The sequence below is a fragment of the Triticum urartu genome, chromosome 2A (genome assembly GCF_056163025.1).
Source record: "Triticum urartu cultivar PI428250 chromosome 2A, HENAU_Tu73, whole genome shotgun sequence".
Lineage (NCBI taxonomy): Eukaryota > Viridiplantae > Streptophyta > Magnoliopsida > Poales > Poaceae > Triticum > Triticum urartu.
The window spans coordinates 127931676-127951661 of record NC_141874.1 but is presented as its reverse complement, the minus strand read 5'-3'; positions in this window follow the sequence as shown (position 1 = coordinate 127951661).

Below are 19986 nucleotides of genomic sequence, written 5' to 3'. Positions count from 1 at the left end.
GCATAGGCAGCATCACCTTCTTCACACTCCAAAGCTATTTTCCGGCTCCCATGTACTGTGATGGTGGCCTTATAGCCCGGCATCTTGAGCTGCAAATACACATAACACGGCCGAGCCATGAACTTGGGATAAGCCGGCCGTCCAAACAGAGCATGATATGGGCTTTTGATCTTCACCACCTCAAAGGTTAATTTTTTTCTCTAGAATCATACTCATCCCCAAAGGCTACTTCCAGTTTAATCTTACCCACTGGGTACGCCGACTTGCCAGGAACCACACCGTGAAAAACAGTGTTGGATTGTTTAAGACTCTTATCAGTCAACCCCATCCGGCGGAACGTCTCATAGTAGAGGATGTTGATGCTGCTGCCTCCATCCATGAGTACCTTAGTGAATTTGTATCCACCAACCTGAGGCGCCACTACAAAAGCCAAGTGACCCGGATTATCGACCCGGGGTGGGTGATCCCCTCTGCTCCACACAATAGGCTGCTCTAACCAACATAAGTAACATGGAATTGCCGGCTCAACGGCATTGATGACCCTCTTGTGAAGCTTCTGTCCCTCTTACATAAACTAGTGGTGAATACATGGTATTGCCCACTATTTAGTTGTTTTGGGTTGCTCTGATATCCGGACTGTTGCTGCTGATTACCTTGGCCGAGTTGTGTATTATATCCTCCTTGGTTACCAGGATGGCCCTGACCGTGAAATCCTCCTCCACCTGAACCGGCGCCCGGGCCTTGGAAACTGCCTCCACCTGAACCGCCACCTGGGCCGTGACCTCCATCAAACGCGTTTGAATTTTTAAACGCCTTCATGATCGTACAATCTTTCCACAGGTGGGTGGCTGGCTTCTCCCGGGTGTCGTGCCTTGGACAAGGTTCATTCAATAGTTGCTCAAGGGTGGGACCTGACCCGCCCGACTGAGGGGGTTGTCTGCCCTTGCGCCGTTGATTTTCACCCTGTGCATTGGTGTTAGCAACAAACTCATCAGCCTTACGTTTATTACCTCCTTGATTTGCCGGGTTATTCTGGTGACCCTTGCCGTTCTTCTTTCCCTTCGCTGTCTTTTCTTCATCAGACACCGGGTCTTTGGTACTATCAGAATCAACATACTTGACGAGAGCCGCCATCAACTGGCCCATGTCATTACAGTCACGCTTGAGCCGCCCCAACTTCTGCTTCAGAGGTTCAAAACGGCAATTTTTCTCCAACATCAAAACTGCTGAGCCGGCATCCATCTTATCAGACGAATGTATTATCTCCTTGACCCAGCGCACCCAATGGGTTGTAGACTCACCGTCCTCTTGCTTACAATTAGTTAGGTCCACAATCGACATAGTCTGCTTACACGTGTCTTTGAAGTTCTGAATGAACCGGGCCTTTAACTCCGCCCATGAGCCGATATAATTAGGCGACAACCCCTTCAATCAAGTACGAGCTATCCCATCCAACATCATAGTGAAATACTTGGCCATTGCTGCGTCGCTGACCTCCAACAACTCCATAGCCATCTCATAACTCTCAATCCAAGCCCCGGGCTGTAAGTCAGCCGTGTAATTAGGCACCTTACGAGGCCCCTTAAAGTCCTTTGGCAAACGCTCATTACGTATGGCCGGCACCAAGCAAGGGACGCCTCCGGTTCTTGTGGCCACTCCTGCCTCGACCGAGGTTGCTGGATAAGCCGGAAAAGTTTGACGAACCGCCTGATCTGCTGCCAGTTGAACTGCTTGTTCCGCCTCTTATCGAATCCTCTCCTGATCCGCCAAGTTAAGGGCTCCGGCCCGCACCGGCTCATGCCTGTGTGGCCGGTTGCGGCATTGAGCATTGCTTGACATGTCTGCGAATTCCATATGCCTACTGCAGCTCGGGCTCCGGCTTGCGCGAGGAGTTGAATGGATTCTGTCTCGACTGCAGGAGTACGTATCCTACTGTGCTAGAGCTGTTTGAAGAAGTTCTCTTACCCTCCATGTTTCGACGGCCGCGGTGAGTCACCCTCCATTGGGGGAGCCGCCAAACGAGCCGATGCTGCGATGAGGTTTTCCAAGGGGTTGGAGAAGTGACCCGGCGGTGTTGGTACGTAGTGAGGCGGAGCGGTAACGATACGAGGTGGTTCCATGGCACGCGACTGGACCGGCACGCCGAGTGTCGTGATCCGGTGTGCCTCCGGCGGGTTGCTTCCCCAAGCTCCGGGTGTATGGAATAGGTTCCTAGGATCAAGCGTCAGAGGTAGACGTGACTGAGTTTTCTGATGCCTTCTCCTCATGACCTCGTTTGACGCGTTCAGATCCACCGAGAGACGAAAGGTCTCTGCTTGAAGCTGTTGAGCACGAACGTCCAGAGCCGCCCGTTCCGCTGCCATCCTAACTTCCTCTGCGGCCAGATTTTCCTTAGCTTGCACCATCTCTTCACGTACACGTGCCACCTCTGCGTCATGCTAGGATTTATCCACCGGCTCTACCACATCAGTCAGCAGAGTCGTCAGTTTATCCGTGAGGTCCATTAGAATCTGAGCCGGGGGGCGCGCGGGATCTCCTGACCCGGCTGCGGCCGACCCGGTAGCTATCGCCGCTGCTGCTGTGGAGTTCTGCCCGGGCTGTGTCCCTACCATGAAGACTCCGGTCCAATTCGGAAGGGGGTCCGGAATACTGCTGCCATCAGAACAACCCCTGAGCATGCCATCCTGCAGCTAGTACAAAGAGTCCGTCTCGCCCGTTGATGATGCAGTGTCAGAACAGACGACCGTCTCACCGCCCTCCACCGATCCTTCAGAGTATTCACTACCGTGGACGCAGCCTACAAAGGCATGCTTCACGACAGATTGAACATGGGTGGTCCTTGCCCGCTGAGCCGTTTCGATGAGGTTGGTGTGGACGTCCGGCTCAGGGCCTGACTCGCCGATCCGGCCGATGAAGACGTGAATTCCACCAAAGGGGACCCGGTACCCGTACTCAATCGAGCCGGCCTCGGGGCCCCAGCCTTCGTCGTCGATGTAGAGCTTGCCGCGACGACTCTTGGTCATCCGGCCCACAGCGTATACCTTGAGCCCTTCGAAGTTGCCCTTCAAGAACTCAAATCCACCGTGCGCTGGCCCCACGGTGAGCGCCAACTGTCGTGGAATTGTCACGGCAAATGTCCTAGAGAAAGGACTTAGTCGTAGGGCCATCGCAACTAGGAAGCTTAAAGGGGTTAATCAGGACAAAGGACACGAGAGGTCTTATACTAGTTCGGCCCCTTACGATGAAGGTAAAAGCCTACGTCTAGTTGTGTTTGTATTGCTGGGGGTTCGATCACCAAGAGGCTTAACTCGCTGACTTGGTTATCGATCTCTTGTTTCTTGCCCTAAGCCGCCACTGGGTCGTCCCCTTATATACACGGGTTGATGCCTGGTGGTTTACAGAGTCCCGGCCGGCTCATAATCGTGTCCGGCTCAGTGACTTCTTTTACATGCCTTTCTTTACAAGTCTTTCCTTACATACGGCGGTTCACAATACCGGTCCTTAAGCCGCCTCCAGGCCTTTGGGCCTTCTATAAGATTTGACAAACTATTGTCTTTAAGGTTTACTGGGCTTCTTGTGCAACCCACCATTGGGGCTGACCCGGCCCCTCCTGGGCGGGTCATAACTGATAGTTATATCCCCAACACAGGGGGTGGCGGAGGCCGGTTCCTCCCTCACGCGCGAGATCCGCGCATGTCGACCCGGAGGAGCATGTGCGATCTCCTTTGCTAGTCACTGATCTCAATGGAAACGGATGCGAGGCGCCTCCACTGCAAGAGTGCAAAGGCGCTCCGGCTTGGTATCGAAGAATCGGAGCGCCTCACAATGCAGAAGGAGGCCGCCAAGGCAAAGGCGGCAAGGCTCATGGAGTAGGTGCCGGTTGTTCGATATCTCATCGTCATCATCGGGCAGCGGTACGACGAGCACGGATGATGATGACACAACTTCTGCTGGGAACACCTACACAGAGGACTACTACCACCGGTCCGATGACTACTGCCGGCCCTGCACCGTCTATCTAGTTTATTTTGTACTACTATGTAGTTAATCTGCCCAGTGATGAATTGTGTCTGATGATGAACTTGATCTTTTGGTTCGGATTGCTCTCTCTCTCATTGTCCATGGATACGCTCTTTTTTTTGCCCGCAAAAAAAAGAAAAAAGAAAGAGCGCTCTCGGATTTTTTTTTGAGGGTACGCCAAAGGCGTACCTTAGCTTTATAGAAGGGGAAAAATATGTACAAGAGATTACACATTTGCTAGTTAGGTGTCACATGTTGACCCTAACCAACCCTCCACACCACTCCCTAGGTGTAACACCCACGATGCGGCTATATCTCCGACGTGTCGGAGCATGACTTAGAGGCATAACCGCATAGTAGGCATGTCGCAAGAGGGGTAATCTTTACACATCCCATGTACTGAATAAGAAAGGGATAAAGAGTTGGCTTACAATCGCCACTTCACACAATACATAAATATAGCATTACATCATCTAGAATACAATCAAGGTCCGACTACAGAACCAAATAAAGAAAGACAACCCCTAATGCAATAGATCCCCGATCGCCCCAACTAGGCTCCTCTACTGATCGTCCGGAAAGGAAACATAGTAACGTCCTGAATCCTCGTCGAACTCCCACTTGAGTTCGGTCGTGTCCCCTACACTGGCATCGTCAGCACCTGCATCTGGTTTTGGAAGTAATCTGTGAGTCACGGGGGACTCATCAATCTCACACCCTCTCGATCAAGACTATTTAAGCTTATGGGTAGGAAAAGGTAGTGAGGTGGAGCTGCAACAAGCACTAGCATATATGGTGGCTAACTTACGCAAATGAGAGCGAGAAGGGAAGCAAAGCATGGTCGATAAGCTATAAAGATCAAGAAGTGATCCTGAAACTACTTACGTTCAAGCATAACAAGAAACAGTGTTCTCTTCTCGGACTCCGCCGAAAAGAGACCATCACAGCTACACACGCAGTTGATTCATTTTAATTAAGTGAAGTTTCAAGTTCTCTACAACCGGATATCAACAAATTCCCATCTGCCCATAACCATGGGCACGGCTTTCGAAAGTTCAAAAACCTGCAGGGGTGTCCCAACTTAGCCCATCACAAGCTCTCACGGTCAAAGAAGGATATTCCTTCTCCCAGGATGACCTGATCAGACTCGGAATCCCAGTTACAAGACATTTCGACAATGGTAAAACAAGACCAGCAAAGCCGCCCGATGTGCTGACAAATCTCGATAGGAGTCGCACATATCTCGTTCTCAGGGCACACCGGATGAGCACTCTGTACAACTAAAACCAAACCTTGAGTTTCCCCGAGGCGGCGCTGCAAAGGACTCTAGTTTGGACCAACACTCAGACGAGCACTGGCCCGAGGGTTTAAAATAAAGACGACCCTTGAGTCCGCGGAACCCAAGAGAAAAAAGCTTAGGTGGCAAATGGTAAAACCAAGGTTGGGCCTTGCTGGAGGAGTTTTATTCAAGGCAAACTGTCAAGGGGTTCCCATTATAACCCAACCGCGTAAGGAACGCAAAATCAAGGAACATAATGATACGTCTCCAACGTATCTATAATTTTTGATTGCTCCATGCTATATTATTTACTGTTTTGAATGTTTATGGGCTTTATTATACACTTTTATATCATTTTTGGGACTAACCTATTAACCCAGAGCCCAGTGCCAGTTTCTATTTTTACCCTGGTTTAGGGTTTCGAAGAAAAGGAAAACCAAACGGAGTCCAATTGACCTGAAACTTCACGGAACTCATTTTTGGAAGAAAAGAAGCCCAGAAGACTTGGAGTGCACGTCGGGGGATCTGCGAGGAGGTCACGAGGCAGGGGGCGCGCCCTCCACCCTCGTGAGCCCCTCGTGCCCCCCTGACGTACTTCTTCCGCATATATATCTCCATATAACCTAAAAACATCGGCGAGCACAATAGATCGGGAGTTCCACCGCCAGAAGCCTCCGTAGCCACTGAAAGCCAATCTAGACCCGTTCCGGAACCCTGCCAGAGGGGGCAATCTCTCTCCGGTGGCTATCTTCATCATCCCGGTGCTCTCCATGACGAGGAGGGAGTAGTTCTCCCTTGGGGCTGAGGGTATGTACCAGTAGCTATGTGTTTGATCTCTCTCTCTCTCTCGTGTTCTTGAGGTGATACGATCTTGATGTATCGCGAGGTTTGCTATTAAATTTGGATCCTATGATGTTTCTTCCCCCCTCTACTCTTTTGTAATGAATTGAGTTTTCCCCTTGAAGTGATCTTATCGGATTGAGTCTTTAAAGATTTGAGAACACTTGATGTATGTCTTGCCGTGGATATCTGTGGTGACAATGGGATACCACGTGATTCACTTGATGTATGTTTTGGTGATCAACTTGCGGGTTCCGCCCATGAACCTATGCATAGGGGTTGGCACATGTTTTCGTCGTGATTCTCCGGTAGAACTTTGGGGTACTCTTTGAGGTCCTTTGTGTCAGTTCAATAGATGAATCTGAGATTGTGCATATCGTATAATCATACCCACGGATACTTGAGGTGACATAGGAGTATCTAGGTGACATTAGGGTTTTGGTTGATGTGTGTCTTAAGGTGTTATTCTAGTATGAACTCTAGGGCTGTTTGTGACACTTATAGGAATAGCCCAACGGGTTGATTGGAAAGAATAACTTTGAGGTGGTTTCATACCCTACCATAATCTCTTCGTTCGTTCTCCGCTATTAGTGACTTTGGAGTGACTCTTTGTTGCATGTTGAGGGATAGTTATGTGATCCAATTATGATATTATTGTTGAGGGAACTTACATTGGCGAAAGTATGAACCCTAGGCCTTATTTCCACGCATTGCAATACCGTTTATGCTCACTTTTATCATTAGTTACCTTGCTGTTTTTATAATTTCAGATTACAAATACCATTATCTACTATCCATATACCACTTGTATCACCATCTCTTCGCCGAACTAGTGCATCTATACAATTTACCATTGTATTGGGTGTGTTGGGGACACAAGAGACTCTTTGTTATTTGGTTGTAGGATTGCTTGATAGAGACCATCTTCATCCTACGCCTCCTACGGATTGATAAACCTTAGGTCATCCACTTGAGGGAAATTTGCTACTGTCCTACAAACCTCTGCACTTGGAGGCCCAACAACGTCTACAAGAAGAAGGTTGTGTAGTAGACATCAAGCTCTTTTCTGGCGCCGTTGCCGGGGAGGTTAGCGCTTGAAGGTATATCTTTAGATCTTGCAATCAAGTATTTTAGTTTCTTGTTTTATCACTAGTTTAGTTTATAAAAGAAAACTATAAAAAATGGAATTGAGTTTGTCTCATACGCTTCACCTTTTTAATATCTTTCGTGAGTATGATGGAAAGGATAATTGTGCTCAAGTGCTAGAAGAAGAAATCTATAAAATGTTTGGCACTAAATATTTGAATGATGAGCATGATTGCAATGTTTTTAGTACGAATTCTTTGAATATCCATGATACTAGTGATGATTGCACTAGTTATGATGAAAATGTCTCCTATAAACATGTCAATTTTTGTGGAGTGCATTGGGCTTGTAAGTACACACCAAATAGGGAAGATAGATATTTCAAGAGGCATAAGTACTTAGAAACTAAATTGTTGCAAGAAAGTCTTGATGATTGTGCTGAAAAATTCAATATTTTTCACGCCCCTTGTGAACTTTGCAATGAACATGGTCATTTAAATCTCCAATGCAAATTGTTTCATGACCAAATCGTATCCAAAAATTGTGATAATTTGACTAACCTTGAGCATCATAAAGAGCTTAGTCTTCTTTTGGGGTATGAGGAAATGAAATGTATAACTGAGGATATTCCAAAGTTTAATCTTGATAGAGTTCTTCATTTTGATCTAGAGGAAATTTATATGTATTGTGCGGTGAATTGCATTGAAAATCCTTATATTTCCAATTACATAAAGAAAAGAAAAAAATAGAAGATGAAGAGAATACTAATGAAAGGGAAGAGACTTCCCAATACCCTCCTATTATTTCTTATGATGAATCAGGTAACGAGGAGGAGCCTCCTATTCAACCAATCTCATTAATAAGGAGCTCCAAAAAGAGGATTGCACCCACACATGATGTGGTGAAGAAGAAGAAAAGAAAAAGGAAGAGAGGTAAAAAGATATATCTCTCAAATAATACTGCCCCTATTACTACTGTGCCTCATGAAAATATAATTGTGGAAGATAATGATACTTCTTATGATCTTGAAAATCTTTTTGGCACTTGCTTGGAAGAATATGATAATTGCTATACTATTGGTGCTATCTATACTATTAATGATGAGAGTGATTATGCTTATGATATGAAAAGGCCGAAGCTTGGGGATGCTATGTTTGATGAAAATGATGTTTTTGAGAATATATTTTCTGCAATTAATGTTTGTCCCAAGCTTGGGGATGCTACTCTTAATGAAGATGATATTTTTAGTCTCCCAAGTTTTGATATGCAAATTTATAATGATGATAGCATGCCTCCTACGTATGATAATTATTGTGATGATACATATGCTATAAAAAGTAGTGCGTATATTTATAAAACTTGTCATGATTATGATTACCCCTTCTCTGAACATTACTCTTTTAATGTGGAAATAATTTATTGTATTCAAGTCTCTTATGATACTCCCACTATTCCGAATGAGAAGAATTTTGCTTATGTGGAGAGTAGTAAATTTTATATGCTTGTAGATCATGAAAAGAATTCTTTAGGTGCTGGTTATATTGTTGAATTCATTCATGATGCTACTGAAAATTATTATGAGGGAGGAACTTATGCTTGTAGGAATGGCAATAATATCAAGTTTCCTCTCTATGTGCTTAAAATTTTGAAGTTATGCTTGTTTTACCATCCTATGCAAGTTGATTATTGTTCCCACAAGTTGTTTGCTCACAAAATACCTATGCATAGGAAGTGTGTTAGACTTAAATGTGCTAGTAATATTCTTCATGATGCTCTCTTTATGTTACAATTCTTATCCTTTATGTGAGCATCATTGAAATCATCGTGCCTAGCTAGGGGCGTTAAACGATAGCGCTTGTTGGGAGGCAACCCAATTTTATTTTTGTTCTTTGATTTTTGATACTGTTTAGTAATAAATAATTCATCTAGCCTCTGTTTATATGTGGTTTTATGCTTTTAATTAGTGTTTGTGCCAAGTAGAACCGTTGGGAAGACTTGGGGAGAGTCTTGTTGATCATGCTGTAAAAAACAGAAACTTTAGCGCTCACGAGAATTGCTTCCATTTTTATTTGGAGAGTGCTATTTAGTTAATTATTTTTGAAGATGATTAATAGATAAATTCCTCACGTCCAGAAATTTATTTGAGGATTTTATGAGTTCCAAAAGTATACGTTTGATCCAGATTACTACAGACTGTTCTGTTTTTGACAGATTCTATTTTTTGTGTGTTGTTTACTTATTTTGATGAATCTATGGCTAGTAAAAGAGTTTATAAACCATAGAGAAGTTGTAATACAGTAGTTTTAACACACATATAAATAAATAATAAGTTCATTACAGTACCTTGAAGTGGTGATTTACTTTCTTATACTAACGGAGCTTACGAGTTTTCTGTTAAGTTTTGTGTTGTGAAGTTTTCAAGTTTTTGGTAAGGATTCGATGGACTATGGAATAAGGAGTGGCAAGAGCCTAAGCTTGGGGATGCCCATGGCACCCCAAGTAAATATTCAAGGACAACAAAGAGCCTAAGCTTGGGGATGCCCCGGAAGGCATCCCCTCTTTCGTCTTCGTTCATCGGTAACTTTACTTGGAGCTATATTTTTATTCACCGCATGATATGTGTTTTTCCTGGAGCGTCATTTTATTTTATATAGTTTTGCTTGCTGTTTGAATAAAATACCAAGATCTGAAATTCTTAAATGTTAGAGAGTCTTCACATAGTTGCATAATTATTCAACTACTCATTGACCTTCACTTATATCTTTCGGAGTAGTTTGTCATTTGCTCTAGTGCTTCACTTATATCCTTTTAGAGCACGGTGGTGGTTTTATTTTGTAGAAATAGATAAACTCTCATGCTTCACTTAGATTATTTTGAGAGTCTTAAATAGCATGGTAATTTGCTTAAAATCCTAATATTCTAGGTATTTCAGAATAGTAAAAACTTTCTTATGAGAGTATTGAATACTAAGAGAAGTTTGATGCTTGATGATTGTTTTGAGATATGGAGGTAATAATATCAAAGTCGTGCTAGTTGAGTAGTTGTGAATTTGAGAAGTGCTTGTGTTGAAGTTTGCAAGTCCTGTAGCATGCACGTATGGTAAACGTTGTGTAACAAATTTGAAACATGAGGTGTTATTTGATTGTCCTCCTTATGAGTGGTGGTCGGGGACGAGCGATGGTCTTTTCCTACCAGTCTATCCCCCTAGGAGCATGCGCGTAGTGCCGAGGTTGATTTTTGCAATAAGTATGTGAGTTCTTTATGACTAATGTTGAGTCCATGGGTTATATGCACTCTCATCCTTCCATCCTTGCTAGCCTCTTCGGTACCATGCATTGCCCTTTCTCACATTGAGAGTTGGTGCAAACTTCGCCGGTGCATCCAAACCCCGTGATATGATACGCTCTGTCACACATAAACCTCCTTATATATTCCTCAAAACAGCCACCATACCTACCTATTATGGCATTTCCATAGCCATTCCGAGATATATTGCCATGCAACTTTCCATCATTCCGTTCATCATGACACATTCATCATTGTCATATTGCTTAGCATGATCATGTAGTTGACATAGTATTTGTGGCAAAGCCACCGTTCATAATTCTTTCATACATGTCACTCTTGATTCATTACATATCCCAGTACACCGCCGGAGGCATTCATATAGAGTCATCTTTGTTCTAGTATCGAGTTGTAATCATTGAGTTGTAAATAAATAGAAGTGTGATGATCATCATTATTAGAGAATTTTCCCAAGTGAGGAATAAAAAAAAGGAGAAAGGCCATAAAAAAGAGAAGGCCCCCAAAAAAGAGAAAGGCCATAAAAAAGAAAAGGCCCAAAAAACTGAGAGAGAAAGAGAGAAGGGACAATGTTACTATCCTTTTACCACACTTGTGCTTCAAAGTAGCACCATGATCTTCATAGTAGAGAGTCTCTCATGTTATCACTTTCATATACTAGTGGGAATTTTTCATTATAGAACTTGGCTTGTATATTCCAACAATGGGCCTCCTCAAGTGCCCTAGGTCTTCTTGAGCAAGCAAGTTGGATGCACACCCACTAGTTTCTTTTTGTTGAGCTTTCATACATTTATAGCTCTAGTGCATCCATTGCATGGCAATCCCTACTCCTTGCATTAACATCAATCGGTGGGCATCTCCATAGCCCATTGATTAGCCTCGTTGATGTGAGACTTTCTCCTTTTTGTCTTCTCCACATAACCCCCCTCATTATATTCTATTCCACCCATAGTGCTATATCCATGGCTCGCGCTCATGTATTGCGTGAAAGTTTATAGGTTTGAGATTACTAAAGTATGAAACAATTGCTTGGCTTGTCATCGGGGTTGTGCATGATGAGAGCATTCTTGTGTGACGAAAATGGAGCATGACTAAACTATATGATTTTGTAGGGATGAACTTTCTTTGGCCATGTTATTTTGAGAAGACATAATTGCTTAGTTAGTATGCTTGAAGTATTATCATTTTTATGTCAATATGAACTTTTGTCTTGAATCTTTCATATCTGAATATTCATACCACAATTAATAAGAACTACATTGAAATTATGCCAAGTAGCACTCCGCATCAAAAATTCTGTTTTTAACATTTACCTACTCGAGGACGAGCAAGAATTAAGCTTGGGGATGCTGATACGTCTCCAACGTATCTATAATTTTTTATTGCTCCATGCTATATTATTTACTGTTTTGAATGTTTATGGGCTTTATTATACACTTTTATATCATTTTTGGGACTAACCTATTAACCAGAGCCTAGTGCCAGTTTCTGTTTTTACCCTGTTTTAGGGTTTCAAAGAAAAGGAAAACCAAACGGAGTCCAATTGACCTGAAACTTCACGGAACTCATTTTTGGAAGAAAAGAAGCCCAGAAGACTTGAAGTGCATGTCGGGGGATCTGCGAGGAGGTCACGAGGCAGGGGGCGCGCCCTCCACCCTCGTGAGCCCCTCGTGGCCCCCTAACGTACTTCTTCCGCCTATATATCTCCATATACCCTAAAAACATCGGTGAGCATGATAGATCGGGAGTTCCGCCGCTAGAAGCCTCCGTAGACACCGAAAGCCAATCTAGACCCATTCCAACACCCTGCCAGAGGGGGCAATCTCTCTCCGGTGGCCATCTTCATCATCCCGGTGCTCTCCATGACGAGGAGGGAGTAGTTCTCCCTCGGGGCTGAGGGTATGTACCAGTAGCTATGTGTTTGATCTCTCTTTATCTCTCGTGTTCTTGAGGTGATACGATCTTGATGTATCATGAGCTTTGCTATTATATTTGGATCCTGTGATGTTTCTTCCCCCCTCTACTCTCTTGTAATGAATTGAGTTTTCCCCTTGAAGTAATCTTATCGGATTGTGTCTTTAAAGATTTGAGAACACTTGATGTATGTCTTGCCGTGGATATCTGTGGTGACAATGGGATACCACGTGATTCACTTGATGTATGTTTTGGTGATCAACTTGCGGGTTCCGCCCATGAACCTATGCATAGGGGTTGGCACACGTTTTCGTCGTGATTCTCCGGTAGAATTTTGGGGTACTCTTTGAGGTCCTTTGTGTTGGTTGAATAGATGAATCTGAGATTGTGTGATGCATATCGTATAATCATACCCACAGATACTTGAGGTGACATTGGAGTATCTAGGTGACATTAGGGTTTTGGTTGATGTGTGTCTTAAGGTGTTATTCTAGTACGAACTCTAGGGCTGTTTGTGACACTTATAGGAATAGCCCAACGGATTGATTGGAAAGAATAACTTTGAGGTGGTTTCCTACCCTACCATAATCTCTTCGTTCGTTCTCCGCTATTAGTGACCTTGGAGTGACTCTTTGTTGCATGTTGAGGGATAGTTATGTGATCCAATTATGATATTATTGTTGAGGGGACTTACACTAGCGAAAGTATGAACCCTAGGCCTTATGTCCACGCATTGCAATACTGTTTACGCTTACTTTTATCATTAGTTACCTTGCTGTTTTTATATATTTGGTTGCAGGATTGCTTGAGAGAGACCATCTTCATCCTACGCCTCCTACAGATTGATAAGCCTTAGGTCATCCACTTGAGGGAAATTTGCTACTGTCCTACAAACCTCTGCACTTGGAGGCCCAACAACGTCTACAAGAAGAAGGTTGTGTAGTAGACATCACATAACACCGGTATGATGGAAACTAGGACGGCAAGAGTGGAACAAAACACCAGGCATAAGGCCGAGCCTTCCACCCTTTACCAAGTATATAGGTGCATTAAAGTAAACAAGATATAATAATGATATCCCAACAATAATCATGTTCCAACAAGGAAAAAACTCCGTCTTCACCTGCAACTATCAACGCTATAAGAGGGGCTGAGCAAAGCGGTAACATAGCCAAACAATGGTTTGCTAGGAAAGGTGGGTTAGAGGTTTGACATGGAAATATGGGAGGCATGATAAAGCATGTGGTAGGTATCACGGCATAGCAATAGAGAAAGCAACTAGCAAGCAAAGATAGAAGTGATTTCGAGGGTATGGTCATCTTGCCTGCAAAGTTCTCCGAGTTGACGTAAGCTTGATCCTCGTAAGCGTACTCAACGGGTTCCTCGATCACGTACTCGTCTCTTGGCTCTACCCAAAGCAAGAACACAAGAAAAGGACCAACAATCAATCACGGTGGAATGCGCAAGCAACATGATGCAAAATATGGCATGATATGCGGGATGTGATATGCAATGCATATGCATGCTCCAGAAGGAAAAGATTGAACCAAGCCTCAACTTGGCAAACCAAGAGTGCCGATGGAAAGATGAGTTGATTTCGGTCGAAATCGATATAAAGATCGCCAGAATGGATGCACGGTTTGCAAATGGCAAGCAAAACAAGAATGGCACAAGTATGTGATTAACAACATGATGCCATCTAGAATGCAACAAGAAACTAAGCTACTGCACTCCAACATAGCAACAAAGCACATGACAGTGATCTACTCAAGATGCTTGACAAAATATGAACACTGAGCTACTGCTAAATCACACAAGATCAGGTTCAAACAAGCATGGGAAAAGTGCGAAAGATATCAGCATCACAGACTTAGTGGAAATAACATGCCAGGAATTAACATCAGGAAGCAATGTTTAGAGCAAGATAACAACATGCTAAAGGAACAGAACATAGCAATACAAGGCATGGCATGAATCTACTCCAAGCATATAACAAAAGTACCTTACTGACCATAAGCCAAAAAGGCACAGAAAATATGATGGTACCCATGTAAACATAGCAAGTTTCGTTAATAGATTCAGACTTAGCAGAAAACTGGACATGACAAAAACAGAGTTACAAAGGCCACTTTGCGAGCTTGATTCACTCAACACAAGGCATTGCATGACAAGCTAAGCATACTAACAGCTAGAAGACATGTTCATGAAGCTAACCAAAGCAAGAACAAACTCATAGCATGCATGGATCAACTACATCAACCTTGGCAAAATTGATTAACACGTAAACAATCTGCCAGAAACATTTTATAGCAAAAGTAGAGCAAGATTGAGTCATGCTAGGGAACTCCATAATTGCAAACAGGGACATGGATGGGTAGAGCACAACCATATGTCCAAATCATCCTTACTGAACATACTCAAAAGAAGTATGGATCTCACTGTAGCAACATGAATACATGGCATAAAAATAACAACAGGGAAATGACTTAGTGAAATTCTAAGTCCCTGAAATCAGTAATATCACGAGAGCTACTTTGGATGCATGTGCTAGTCACCACATTGATCACAAAAATACATGGCATACACCCCTGTAAAGATGGCATGGCATAGCACAAAACACATGGAGAGCTCATGCCCATATGCAGCACACATCAATTGTAGCAAAAATGACAAATGCTCATAATCGGTTAAGAATCAGCACCTAACATTTTATAGCACTCTTGCATTGACTATTTGGGCATCAAGATGGACTCAAACAAGCATGGCACAATGGAACAAAATTAAGAGGACATCCTGATGAACATTTTGATATATCACACGCACGAAACAGAGCAGTATGCAACAAGTTATGGCATGATGAATAGGGCTTCAGAATGCAAAATTAAATGACTTAGTAGAATTTCGAAGTCAACCCTAGGGTTTTCTAGATCTGGATCTGGGGCTTCAGCATGGACTTCGAGGTTGACCAAAGGAGTTCGCCGGAGTTCCTCGCGGTGGCCGGAGCAGAGGAGGGGGTCGCGGATCCGGGAGAAGGCGGCGATGGAGCTTGCCGGAGACGAGGGCAGGCACAGTGATGGCGCAGCCGGCGGCCGGAGTCGCGGTGGGGCGGCGGCGACCGGCGAGAGTCCGGGCAGCGGCGGGGACGAGCTCTCGGGCGTGCGGGGGCGACGCGGAAGGTGGTGGCGCGCGTGGCCCGGGCCGGGAGGGCCGGCGATGGTCCCGAGCGGGCCTGGCGGCGGGGCGGCGGCCAGGGACAGGTGGCGCGCCCCTGTTGGCTGTGACGGAAGCGGTGGACGTGTCCGGCGCCGGCGGACACGTCCGGCGGTGGAGAGGGAGCGGGGCTAGGGTTAGACTGCGCGAAAATCCGGGGGAGGGGCACATATCTATAGGTAGAGGGAGCTAGGAGAGTCCAAATGAGGTGCGGTTTTCGGCCACGCGATCGCGATCGGACGGCCAAGAGGATGGACGGGGTTTGGATGGGTTTTGGGACACTTGGAGGGGTGTTGGGCTGCAACACACACGAGGCCTTTACGGTTCCCCGGTTAACCGTTGGAGTATCAAACGAACTCCAAATGGCACGAAACTTGACAGGCGGTCTACTGGTGGTGTACCAAGGCCGCTTGGCAAATCTCGGTCCATTCCGAGAATGTTTAATACCCTCGCACGAAAAGAGACAAAAGGGGGCGCCGGAGGACGTAGGAGTGTCGGATCGCAAAATGAACAATGGGGAAAATGCTCGGATGCATGAGACGAACACGTATGCAAATGAGATGCACATGATGGCATGATATGAAATGCATGACATGGACAAAATGCAAAAACAAAGACAAGAACCCAACCACGAATCTCATAAGTTAGAGCCGAAAATGGCAAGAGTCGGAGTACAAATATGGTAAGTTACATCCGGGGTGTTACACTAGGTCTACTCGACTACTCTACAACTGGTTGTCCTCCAAACGCTCCTGCCAGGGCCGAGGTCCTAAGATCATCCAAGATCATGTCCACCGTATCCCACTCGTTCTTGATCATTCCAATGCCGAAAACCCTTGCGTTCCTTTGCTTCCATAACCTCTAATAGATTAGCATCACGAAAGTGTCGAAACCTTTCCTGGAGTGCTTATATATCCGTTTTCTACCATCCGTTCACCATTGCACCAAACTAGAGTCGTAAGATGGGCAGAGATCCGCCATCAAACCCATCCTGTCGATGCAACGGACCCAAACTTGCCGCGAGAAAACACACTGCAGCAATATATGATTGACCGTGTCCTTCTCTTGGTCGCACAAGTAGCAGTTAGATAGATGTTTGGTCTTGCAAACCATGCCTGGTTATCCTGTCCGATGTCCACAGTCTGTATTGCACGGCGAGCCACATGAAAATCTTGCACGCAAGAGGTGCCCAACACTTCCATATGGCCCTGAAGGAGTGGAATTTAGTTCCTCCCTCACACAACATCTTATATGCTGAAGACGCCGTATATACGCCCGTTGCATTCCAAGCCCAGATGGGACAGTCCTCCACCTGATCATCCAGCTGGACCTCCATGAGAATCTCCTAAAGTCCGATGAACTGGGTAAGACCCTCAGTACATAGGCTTCCTACTAGATCGTCCATCCATGTATGCATGTACATCGCATCCCGCACAAGCCTTCGGTTTGCTACTTGTGTCCGCACCTTTGCTGCCACCAATGGAGCAATCTCTTTGATTGTTGCACCATGTATCCACCGGTCCTTCCAGAACAAGGTTTTGCCTCCCGATCCAACCTTCCATTTGACTAGGCTCCCAAATGATTGGTCAACTTTTTTGTCCGCGGTCAAGTTGAGGCCTTGCCAAGGCCTAGTCTCGTCTGTGCGTCGGAGCCATTCCCATCTCAATCTTAATTCGATGCCGTGTTTAGTCAGGTCAATGACTCCAAGCCCTCCCATGTGTTTCGGCCTGCATACCCTAGTCCATGATGCAACACATTTGCCCCCATTCACCGCCTCCGTCCCAGCCCAGAAGAAGGCCTCACCCTTTATCCACTCTTTCCATGGCCCATTTCGGAGCCTCTGCGATCATGAGGTGATGTGTAGCTCGCACCCTCATAACTTGGTTGACAAGTATGAGCCTCCCAGGCCTCGTCACCATGCCCCTTTGCCATCCTGGCAAAATGTGTAGGGCTGTATCAACAATGGGTTGCCACTCGGATCTTTTTAACTGTTTTATGATTAGTTGGAGCCCTAGATATTTGCACGGAAATGTGCCAATCTTCCATGGTAGTGCAGACTTGACAAGCTCCTCATCCTCACTCTCCGCTCTAATCATGATCGCCGCTGATTTGGCATAGTTTACTTTGAGTCCTGATGCCACGCCGAAGATGATGAGAATTTCCTTGACGAACATGAGATCTGACCAAGTTGGCTTTATGAATAGAACCACATCATCCGCGTACAGGGACAAGCGCTGCATAGGGCTACATCCATTGATGGTACTAAACACTCTGTCCTCATGTGCCTTCCTGATGATTGCCGTAAGAATGTCCATGGCAATAACAAACAACAAGGGTGATATGGAGTCCCCTTGCCGAAGCCCTTTTGCATGCATGAATTTGTCACCCGCGCAGCCGTTCACCAAAACTCTCGAGCTGGCAGTAGTAAGTAGGATCGTGATCCAAGAAATCCAACGCTCCGAGAAGCCCTTAGCCCTTAACACCTCAAACAGAAACGACCACGCCAGGGAGTCGAAGGCTTTAGATATGTCTAGCTTGAGTAACACACCCTTGGCTTTCCTCCTATGCATCGAACGCGCCATTTGCCGGACCAAGAGGAAGTTGTCGTGTAAGCATATGCCCTTGATGAAAGCGGACTGATTTGTCTGAACTAGCTCTCCCATGCGTGGCCTTAGCCTGGCGGTCAACAGTTTGGATGCAATCTTGGGCATACTGTGCACAAGGCATATAGGCCAGAAGTCAAACACTGCACATGCTTCCGGGGATTTAGGAATAAGTGTGATCAATGCTTGGTTGAGCCTTCCGAATCCCCTCCTATTGCCGAGGAAAAGTTTATGAACCGCCGCCACAATATCATCCTTGATGATCTCCCAAGCCTTTTGAAAGAAAAGGCCAATGAACCGTCCGGCCCAGGCGCCTTATCCGAAGGCAAATCCTTGATTGCACCCCAAATCTCTTCTTCAGAGAATACACGGTCTTGCTCCAAAAGATCAATACTTGTGACGCCCAGTTCTTCCAAATCGAGCGTGAAATCTCGGGCACAGTCTTTTCCAAGTAGCTCTTTGTATGCCTTGTAGAAAGCTTCCTCCTTGCCTACCCGATCTGTGATGATGTGCCCGTCCACGGTCAGGGAGGGTATGTAGTTTTTCATTCATCTCCCATTTCCAACCAAGTGGAACAATTGCGTGTTAGCATCTCCTTCTCGCAGCCAAGTGACCCTCGATCTCTGTCTAGCAATGGTCCTCTCTAGAGAAGCCAGCCCCAAAACTAGTCGCTTAAGAGTTCTTCTAAGCCATCTCTCCTCCTCCGTTAATACTCGACTCTCCTGAGCACAGTCGAACCGCAAGATGACTATGTTGGCAATTGCAATTTGCAGCTTTATATTTCCTATCTCCTTTTGTCCCCAAGTTTCAAGTGCTCGGGCTGTATTTCGGAGCATGATGTCAAGTCGCATGAAAGGGTCAGTTATGTTCGGGTCGCAGACCCAAGCCTCCTTGACAACATCCAAGAACCCGTCCATCTTGACCCAAAATTTCTCGAAACGAAACCTCCTCATGACATGCATGCGCTCATGGAGCGCAAGGTGGAGCGGGCAGTGATCGGAGTACTCAGTAGATAGCGCTTGCAGCAAACAATCCGGATGTTCAAGCTCCCAATTGAAGGAGACAAAAGCGCGGTCTATCTTAGTGAGTGTGGGCGTCTCCCATTCATTGCTCCACATGTACTTGCGTCCATGCAAAAAGAGCTCCTTCAACGCGTTATCATCAACAAAATGCTTGAACTTCCCCATCATTCTCCTGTCCAGGTTGGAGTTACTTTTGTCTGCCGCATATAGAATAAGGTTGAAGTCTCCCATAACAAGCCAAGGCCCTGGGCTTAGCGATCTATGCTCCGTAAGCTCGTTCAAGAAATTGATCTTGTGTTCATCCTCCTACGGCTCGTATACTACTATTAGCCACCACGACACTCCCTCCATGGGCGAAACGTATCCAGTAATGCTATGGGAATCGTTGACAAAATTTGTCAAGCGTACCCGTGTGGTTTCCCAAGCCACAAAGATACCACCTCTAGTGTCTGACGCTGGCAAATAAGTGAAACCATCATAATTCAGCCCCATGCATTGCAAGATCACAAAAGTGTCCACCACCTCTAATTTAGTTTCCAAGATACAAACAATCGCCGCGCGGACAGATTCTAAAAATCCTGAGCGCCTTCCTTTTGGCCGGATTGTTGAGACCTCGAACGTTCCAGCACACCAGCTCCAGGGCGTTGAGAGACATCAGAAATATGCCTCCAAAGTCGCCCGTGCGATCACGCCTACTGCACCATGACCG